This window comes from Pinus tabuliformis, chromosome 1_2, assembly GCF_031772625.1.
Source record: "Pinus tabuliformis cultivar Carrire ecotype Pingquan chromosome 1_2, CPIR1, whole genome shotgun sequence".
Classification (NCBI taxonomy): Eukaryota; Viridiplantae; Streptophyta; class Pinopsida; order Pinales; family Pinaceae; genus Pinus; species Pinus tabuliformis.
In genome coordinates this window covers 1,173,117,517-1,173,127,421 of record NC_142298.1, presented here as the reverse complement: position 1 = coordinate 1,173,127,421, position 9,905 = coordinate 1,173,117,517, and the positions used below count along the sequence as shown (strand labels likewise).

At 39.9% G+C, this 9,905-nt stretch overlaps 1 pseudogene; it reads left to right on the top strand.

The window, feature by feature from the left end:
- Positions 1-7,031: 7,031 nt before the first annotated feature.
- On the top strand, positions 7,032-7,690 carry LOC149210413 (enoyl-CoA delta isomerase 1, peroxisomal pseudogene; annotated as a pseudogene).
- Positions 7,691-9,905: the final 2,215 nt, after the last annotated feature.

Here is a 9,905-nt window from a genome sequence, read left to right as displayed (position 1 = left end):
TTAAAAACCTAATCAATTCCATATTTATTTTAAATTGCAGGTATATAAATATTAAATATTAAATATCAGTTAAATTAAATTATTCATATAAATAGATTTCAACATATGAAGTTTATTAATTGAAACATTTGATGTGGAATTTTGTTCAATGAAAGAAGGGATAACCGTAAGGCTTGACTATATTCTATATAAATAATTTGTTCAATGTGGTTATATTAATAAAAATCTCCTTTTTCACTGGTTGAATGTATTGGTATCTTGATAGGAACCAACTACACAGTTTTAATGTTTTTGTTCAACTTATTTATAATAATATTTTTTTTCAATGGTTTAATGTAATTATAATTAGTATATCTATATAAATTAAATTATATATATGATAATTGCATATAGATATACATGGTAGGTATTAAAACACTTATTTTATGGTACATCTCATTCAATATTTTCTATATAAAATTATTTGTTAAATATAAATTATAATAAGAATACTTTCTTTCGCTTGTTGAATGTAACTATAATTAATATACTCATATAATTTAAATACATGTTAATTATGGATAGACATCAATTCATAGTAGGTATAAAGACACTTATCTCATATTGCATCATTGCCAATATTTTATTTAAATTGAAAAGAAAAAAGGCATAAATACCTTTAAGATAAAATATCAACCTTTTATTCTAATTACTAATGAAAATATGTATATTCCCTGTGTTATGCTCTTAACCTGCAAAATGATACCCAAATACAGAATATGTGAAGAAAAGATACCCAGAACACAGAACAGCAATGATTTTATTATTCAGAGAGTAATGTTCACTTGCCTCTTCGAGGGGGAAACCTCCAATAGAGCAGAGCTCGATTACAAAATAAGACACGATGCTCCTCGCAGGGAGTCTCTATCCTTTATATATGACTCATACATGCAATACCACGAATCAATACCGTGGGTTTTATTAATACCATCTATCTAATACTACGGTCCATTTGCAACTAACTGTGGTCCCGTCATTAATTGCAGGTTAACCACTTACAAATATTATTATGGGCTTTATTGACTCTTGACTATGACGTGATCCCATTACATAAATAAGGGGGTTAGGGTGGGACCCTAACATGCCCTCCCCCTCAAGACTAGCCTTGTCCTCAAGGCTGAAGCTGCGGAAACTGCTGAAGAATAGTGGCTAGTTCCCAAGTTGCATCTTCCCGAGAGGTGTCTTTCCATTTGACGAGGACTTCCTTAATCATGCGGCCGCGCAGGTGCTTGTCTCGTGTGTCTAGGACCTGTTCGGGTTGAAGCCAGATTGAACCTTCTTCGTCCAATTCAGGTAGACTAGTTTGAATTCTGCAATTGTTCCCAATCACTTTCTTGAGGCACGAGACATGGAAAACTGGATGGATTTTTGTAGTAGGTGGCAAAGCCAACTTGTAAGCCACTTCTCCAATGCGCTGAAGTACTTGGTATGGTCCGTAGAATTTTGGAGATAGTTTCTGACAACCCTTGTCTTTGAGTGATGTTTGCTTATATGGTTGCAGCCTCAAAAAGACCTGATCCCCTTCTTGAAATTGGCGCTGTGAGCGATGCTGGTCTACCTGTTGCTTCATGCGGTTCTGAGCTTGATGAAGATTCTCTCTAAGATGGGCGAGCATGGTTGCGCGGTGTTGTAGGAGTTGACCCACTGCTTGTACTTTTGAGCGCCCCTTGAGATAAGTAGGGGAAGGCGGGAGTTGACCATATACTGCTTCATAGGGAGTCATTTTGGTGGTGGCGTGATAGTTGGTGTTATACCACCATTCAGCCAGAGGTAACCACTGTACCCAAAGGTGTTGCTTTTCTGAAGTGAAACACCTAAGCTAGGTTTCTAGACATTTGTTGATGGCTTCGGTTTGACCATCTGTTTGCAGATGATAGGAAGTACTGAGTTTTAGTTGAGTTCCTTGTATCCTGAAGAGTTCCTGCCAAAAATTACTGGTGAAGATAGGGTCGCGATCAGACACAATAGAAGTGGGCATGCCATGCAATTTGAAGATCTGATCCATGAAACATTGAGCGACCAAAGTTGGTGTAAACAGGTGGGGTAGGGTGCAGAAATGAGCATACTTCGACAGTCGGTCCACAACCACCATGATGACTAACTTGTTCCCTGACTTTGGAAGACCTGTAATGAAATCCATAGAAACCTCCATCCAAATTGATGTCGGAATGGGCAATGGTTGTAATGTGCCTGGTGTGTTGACGGTTTCCCCTTTGTGGCGTTGACAGACATCGCATTCTGCTACGAAGGTAAGGATGTCCTTTTTCATGCCTGTCCAAAAAAATGATCTTCTGGTGCGAGCATACGTCTTCTGAAAGCCCGAATGTCCTACAATGGGAGATGAGTGCAATTCTGCCAAAATGCGACTTTTGAGGGTGGATGTTGGTGATATTACGACTCTGTCCCTGTAGCGAAGAATATCATCCTGCCACGAGTAGCCCTTGGTGGAATTTGGATCTACCTGCAATTGAGAAATGAGTTGGGAGAGCCCTGGGTGTGAAAACCATTCCCTGCTAGCCTCTTCAATCCATTCTGGAATGGGGAGGGACATTGCTAGCAGAGTACTTTCCTCCTCAAATTGGCGAGATAATGCATCTGCTACACTATTGTCTTTCCCTTTCTTGTAAATGATCTCATAATCATATCCCAGCATTTTGGCGAGCCATTTATTTTGTTGTGGGGAGGATAGGCGTTGCTCCAAAAAATATTTGAGACTGTGATGATCTGTGCGAATTTGGAAACGTCGCCCCAATAAGTAAGGTCGCCAGGTCTCGACTGCATGTAAGATGGCCATCATTTCCTTCTCGTAGGTAGATTGGCCCAGATTCCTCCCACTTAGTTGTTGGCTTGTGAAGGCCAAAGGTCGCCCTTCCTGCATTAAGACCGCCCCAATACCTGTACCCGAAGCATCACATTCAATGACAAAAGATTTGGTGAAGTCAGGTAGTGCTAAGACTAGAGTGGAACACATGGCATTTTTTAGAGCTGTAAATGCCTGTTGTGCTTCCTCATTCCAAAAGAATGAATTTTTCTTTAGGAGTTGAGTGAGGGGCTTCGCTATGCGACCATAGTTGCGGACAAATTTACGATAATAGCCTGTGAGACCCAAAAATCCTCTCAAGCTCTTCAAGGTCTTAGGTTGAGGCCATTCCTGCATTGCCTGGATCTTTTTGGGGTCCACCTTGACACCTTCACGCCCCACAATGTGGCCCAAATACTCAACTTCTTCCATGCCAAACGAACACTTGGACATCTTGACAAATAATTTATGCTTGCGGAGCAGTTGCAAGAGTAGATCTACATGTTGAAGATGTGCAGCCCAAGTGCAACTATAGATGAGGATGTCATCGAAGAAGACAAGGACAAATTTCCTGAGATATGGTTTGAGAATGTGGTTCATAAGGCTCTGAAAAGTAGAGGGGGCATTACAAAGACCAAATGGCATGACCAGGAACTCATAATGGCCTTCATGAGTTCTGAAAGCAGTCTTGGGAATGTCAACTTCCTTCATGCAAATTTGGTGGTAGCCTGAGTGAAGATCCAGCTTAGTGAAGAATTGATCCCCATTGAGTTCATCCAGCAAATCGTCAACCACCGGGATGGGAAATTTATCTTTGACTGTCAACTTATTGAGGGCCCTGAAGTCGGGACACATCCGCCACTCCCCATCTTTCTTGAGCACCATGACCACTGGGGATGAATAAGGACTAATGCTGGGACGAATGACACCTGCTTCCAAAAGTTCCTTGATTATTTTTTCTATTTCATTCTTTTGGGTGAACGGATATCTGTATGGGCACACATTTGGGGGTTGGACCACTGGAACCAGGGTGATGCTATGATCATGTTCCCCTCGCGAGGGTGGAAGCTCATGAGGCTTGTCAAAGACCGGCAGATGGTTATTTAAAATCTGTTGCATCTCAGGATGAATTGGCAGAGACTTCGTTTCGACTACCTGGATGGCATTAAATTGGGCTACAACTCCATGATTGCCCTTTTTTAACAATTTTTCCATCCTATGCGAGCTGATGATAGAGGGGGCTCCCGCCTGGAGTCCACGGAGGGTATGTGTGTAGTTGTTCTGCTTAAAACTCATATATAACTCCTGGAAATCCATTGTGATTGGCCCAAGAGTGCGGAGCAATTCAGCACCGAGGACAATGTCGCAACCCCCCATGTGTATGGCAAACATGTGGGTTTTCAACTGATAATCCCCCATTTGAAGTTTGACATTTTCACAGAGGCCTTCACATTTCATTGTGCCCCCATCCGCAATTTGGACTTGGAAGTTAGAAATTGCTCGTACAAAACAATGCACTGCTTCTGCGACTTTTTGATGGATGAAATTATGTGTACTTCCACTATCAATCAAGGCTACTACTAGGCGATGTTTAATAAAACCTCTGATTTTGAGAGTTTGAGGGGAAGAAATCCCTGCCAACGCATGCAGCGAAATAACTGGTTCGTCAGAGACATTGTCCTTTTGGTTGTATTCTTCTAGCGCCTCATGTTCCTCAAGTGGTGGATCTTCCTCTGTTGATCTGTAGTCAGTGGCATCAATTTGAAAAAATTTGGGCTCCTTGCATTTATGACCTGGGGAGTATTTTTCATCACAGTAGTGACATAGTCCTTGCTTTCTTCTTTCGGCCATTTCCGCAGGTGACACCTTTTGGACCTTAAGTGTTTGAGTCGTGTTGTGAGCCTGTGGGGGGCGACCTTTAGCGGAGAAAATTGGGCGACTGTATTGGGCTGCTAATGCACGTTCCACGTTACGAGCTACCTAGCAAGCCTCCGTCCATGTGGGAGGGTGGTGCAGTAGGACTTGAGCTTTGATGGCTTCTTTAAGACTGCTGATAAAACATTCTGTGTAGAACACATCTGAGAGACCCCAAGTGCGGAAGGCTAAGGCTTCAAAAGCTGTAATATATTCATCCACTGTACCAGTCTGTCGGAGCTTAGTAAGACGACCCAAAAAAGAAGATTCCTGGTCAAAGCGGTCTTGAAAAGCTTTTGTAAATTTGGTCCAAGTCCTAAAAGGTCCATTGCAACATTGATGCCATTCCCACCATTGCCACCTTTCATTGTCCAAGTACATGCTCCCCACCATAAGCTAAGTCGCATCATCTAAGATGCGATTCAGATTGAAATACTGCTCCATTTGTGCTATCCAAGCTGATGGGTGAGAATCGTCAAATTTATGCATATCCAACTTGGGAGGTCGCTGACTGGGTTGTTGGTGGGTGTGCCAAACGTGAGGAGAGTGGCTAGACTCACCCTCATTGTGTCCATTGCCATTATACGCCTCCTTGTGGGCTTGCTCCTTGCCCTTCGGGATTATGCTCTCGACCAGGCTACATAGTCCGTTAAGCTGAATGTGGAGGGTTTGCATGGATTCTTCAAGTTTGTCCATCCTTTCATTGGCCATCGCTTGAGCTCTAGTTTGTACCATACACCAACCTGATGAAAAATTGGGACCGCCTAAAAAATTTTCACTAATAATTGAATGGTACCACCGTGCTCAGCTCGTCGTCTTGCTTCTGATGGGCTAGATCACCAATAAGCATCCCGGAAGATCTCAGACTTTTTTTTTTTTCTTGAAAACTCCTAACGGAGTTTTACTCCTTCCTTATCAATACTGCAGTCGCCAAATCCTCAAAATGTCAATGCGGCCAAAAGTCCTGCGAAAATTATACCCCGGTATAGGAACCCTTCACCACGACTCCGATCTGGTGGATCTGAGAGATCTGAATGGCGGATCGGATAGCTCTGGGCGGCGGAACAGACTGCTGCTGCAGATCTGATGGATCTAATAGATCGAAATGGCTGATCTGCGAACTCGAGACTGCGGGACTGATGTCTGCTGCTGCTGCACCCCGTTGCACCAGCGGATCTGGAAGAGATGATGTGTGATCCCCCGATAAAAAAGGGAACTATGGTCTTGAGGAGTGTCAAGTGCTACAGATCGCAATATACATAAGGATCTGGCAGTAGTACTCGGCCCAATGTTTCAGGGCTCTAACTAAGGAGGATAGATCGTACCCTTAGCCGTACAACCCGACTACCCTATCGTACGGGTGAGTAATCTCTCCGAGTGTTGTTCTCGGTGTACTGTAGCCGCAAGACGGCCGATGGTTTATCTATGGCGAGGTTTCAAGGGAGTCTAGGGGGCTTCCGATATACCTAGAGGGTACGTGGAAGACAGTCCATGCGCGGTTCTGTCTAATGCGCTACTACTCGAAGGGGTACCCACAGGGGTTACAAGGGAGTCCAACAGACGTGACCACCTCTTGTATTTCCTGCGTGCATGCCTCCCCAAATCCGCAGGTTTATGCGCTCAACGATAGATCCCGTGGTTTAAAGACGCCGGAACATGTCTCTAGCCAAAGAAAAAATTGCTAAGAAATGGAGATCCCACCGGCCCTGGAAAGTGCTCTGATACCACTTGTTATGCTCTTAACCTGCAAAATGATACCCAAATACAGAATATTCGAAGAAAAGATACCCAGAACACAGAACAGCAATGATTTTATTATTCAGAGAGCAATGTTCACTTGCCTCTTCGAGGGGGCAACCTCCAATAGAGCAGAGCTCGATTACAAAATAAGACACGATGCTCCTCGCAGGGAGTCTCTATCCTTTATATATGACTCATACATGCAATACCACGAATCAATACAGTGGGTTTTATTAATACCATCTATCTAATAGTACGGCCCATTTGCAACTAACTGTGGTCCCGTCATTAATTGCGGGTTAACCACTTACAAATATTATTATGGGCTTTATTGACTCTTGACTATGACGTGATCCCATTACATAAATAAGGGGGTTAGGGTGGGACCCTAACACCCTGTAGGTTAAATCCCAACTATCTACCTAATAATTATTCATAATTCAACTAAAATTCAAGAAACGTGTTCTAAAATAAACATATATATCACTATAATTACATCGTAGTGCATTTCCCTTTGAAAACAACTCCCCTAGTTGTCATGGTGTATTCATCTATAACGTAGGATATTATGTTAGATGATCAAATAATCCTCCGTCATTAGATTGAAAAAAATGATTGAAACAGTTATAACAAGCTTCCTCAGTTGGAGAAAATGATAAGCGACACATTTGAATCATACAACACCGAAATCTTGCAACAGAGAGGATCGATTTGAGATCCTCGGCCTCAAATTCATGTAGCTCGTCACACACCTCATGGAATTGAAGTTACCTTCAATTTCCGCCGTCTGCGGGCATGCTTCTGCAGGGGGATTCATTTTCGCGTTAGCTCATGACTACGTATTCATGAGAAGGACAGAGGATTTCTCTATATGAGTGAGGTAGACGTGGGTTTCGTCATTCCTCTCGGTGACATGTCCATCATTAGGAGCAAGGTTGATTCTTGTTACTTGATGAAAATTGTGATTGGCGAACGCAAGTACTTTGCCCCCATGGCCTTTAAAGCGAGTTTGGTGGACTCTGTTCAGGATAATTTTGCCGAAACCGTAGAGGCCGCCATTGATGCAATTGTTAAGATGGGTCAGAAAAAGGGAATAAGGAGGTTTACCTGCAACTCAGGCTCTCTCTTTTCTTCGAACCTATGGAGAAACTCCGACTAGTTTCCAAAGAGGGTTCTCCACTGCTTTCCTGCCTCTGATTTTTGTATCTTTAAGCATTTTTTTAACTTTGTGAACCCCATGCGTCAATTGTTTGAGTACTCAAGTATATGAATATTATGCATAATATTTTCACACACATAAGCTAGTGCATTCTACATAGTTCTTTTGGTAGTTGAAAGACTTCCCAAATGTGAAAAGTGGCTTACTGATAATGATGATAGGAAAGAAGAAAAGGCTACACGGTGGCTGAATCGTTTGGTGGGGTGTGCAAAGAAGTCCTCATAAATTGATTGGACATATCCATTTGTGGAGGGAAAATTATTTGTTCTTACATTAAGTGCAGGTTTGGAAGGTTATCATGTGAAAGTGGACGGGAGGCATGTGACCTATTTTCCTTATTGAACAATGAATTGAAGAATCCTTTAGAGTACACTATTTCCTTTTATATCATCTCCACAATCTTGTCCATGTTAAGCAAGTGTTGCAGAATAATTTTTTTCAAATTCAAAAAACTTTATGGAATTAGTATAAATTAATGTATGCACTAAATTTATATGTGGATGGAGCAGGCATTTGTGCTTGAAGATGCCATTAGCTTCTTTGTAAATGTTGATATTGATGTGCATATAGTTGTTTCTACTTCCTTGCCTGTCTCACATCCAATATTTTCACCTCAAAGACTTCTTGACATGTCAAGGATTATGATGCCAATATCACCATGGTCAAATAACAATTAAAATTGGGAATTTCAAAATTGCGAGGAACCAATTGTGCCACTTATCATTGACTTCTTAAATGATATTCCCATGAAAAAGGATTATGATGTCAATATCATCATGGTCAAACAACAATTAGAATAGGGAATTTCATAAGTGGCGAGAAAGATTCAAGATTTAGATGACATCATCACATGGTAAGAGAAATACAATTTATTCCCACCAATGTACACTCCTTTCTACAAAGTGAAATATATTGGTTTTCCACCAACATTTATTAAACCAAATTTATGAAATGCATTTGAAGACATCGAATCACTATGGAAAGAGAATGATGAACCTAATTGAGGCTATGGAAATGATTGAGTTAGATAAAATACAATGGTCCAAAGAGGCAAGAAATAATACCATTCTTCTATAGTTTGAACATTTTACACGAGTGAAATAAGGATAATAAGCAACAAGTAACTAAATTAACAACATCATATAACAAATGATGAGGCAGTTTATTAATGTTCCCCTTACTACTAACGTCTTTCTATTAAGCTTTCCTCATAAAATTAGGCCAATTTCTAATGAACAAAAGCTATTATCCATTGCATTGTGAATTAAGGTGATATGAGATTACTTTGTTATGAAATGTTTGATTTAAATCATTTCCTTATAACTGTTCCAAAATCTTAATGAAGAGCATTTTCATAAATCCTTTAGAATGAAGTGTTGTGCATTACCTTTACTTTGAACATATCGGTGTTGGAATCTCCAAACATAACATATGATAAAAAAGAAACACCAGTAAAGAAACAGAATTGCATAAAAATTTGACTTCTTTCTTCTATGCTATTGTTTCTTATGCCATTGTCTTAGGGTGTTCCTTTGCAACATGTGCAAATGCTAGTTATAAAAAGAATGAATATGAGTTAAACATATATGCCTTTAAAAAAAAGGTGTAACAAGATTCTTAACCTTGAAGATTCACCATTATTTCTTTTATGGAGGTTATTAACTTGTAAATAAGTTTTGCTACAATACCATGGGCCGATACCATAGTTTAGCAATGCCACATGCCCAAACAACCATAGCTCATTTCACAATCAAAATATCTTATTTATATTTTATTTCACTTTAATTTTGTAATATTTTTTAATTAAATTGGAAATAAAAAATGACATAACTAACTTTGAGATAAATTTCAAGTCTTTATGAGTGACAACTATAAATATTCCATATAGATTAAATCCCTACCATCCACTTGTTAATTATTGTTAATTAAATTAAAATAAAATCCTATTCCAAAATAAACATATTTATAAACTATTTTTATAAGGAAAAACACATTCAATTTATTTATATAATATTTTCAATACATAAATGATGTAACCTCAAAATTAAAAAAGAATATATAGTTAAGAAATAAAGCTTACACTTTAATATAAGAAAAAAAAAATTGCAACTTCTCACCCCAATCGAGAGATACCACAAGATTTGAACCCATGAACTTCTGATTCGATAAGACTTCATTTCCACGACCATTACA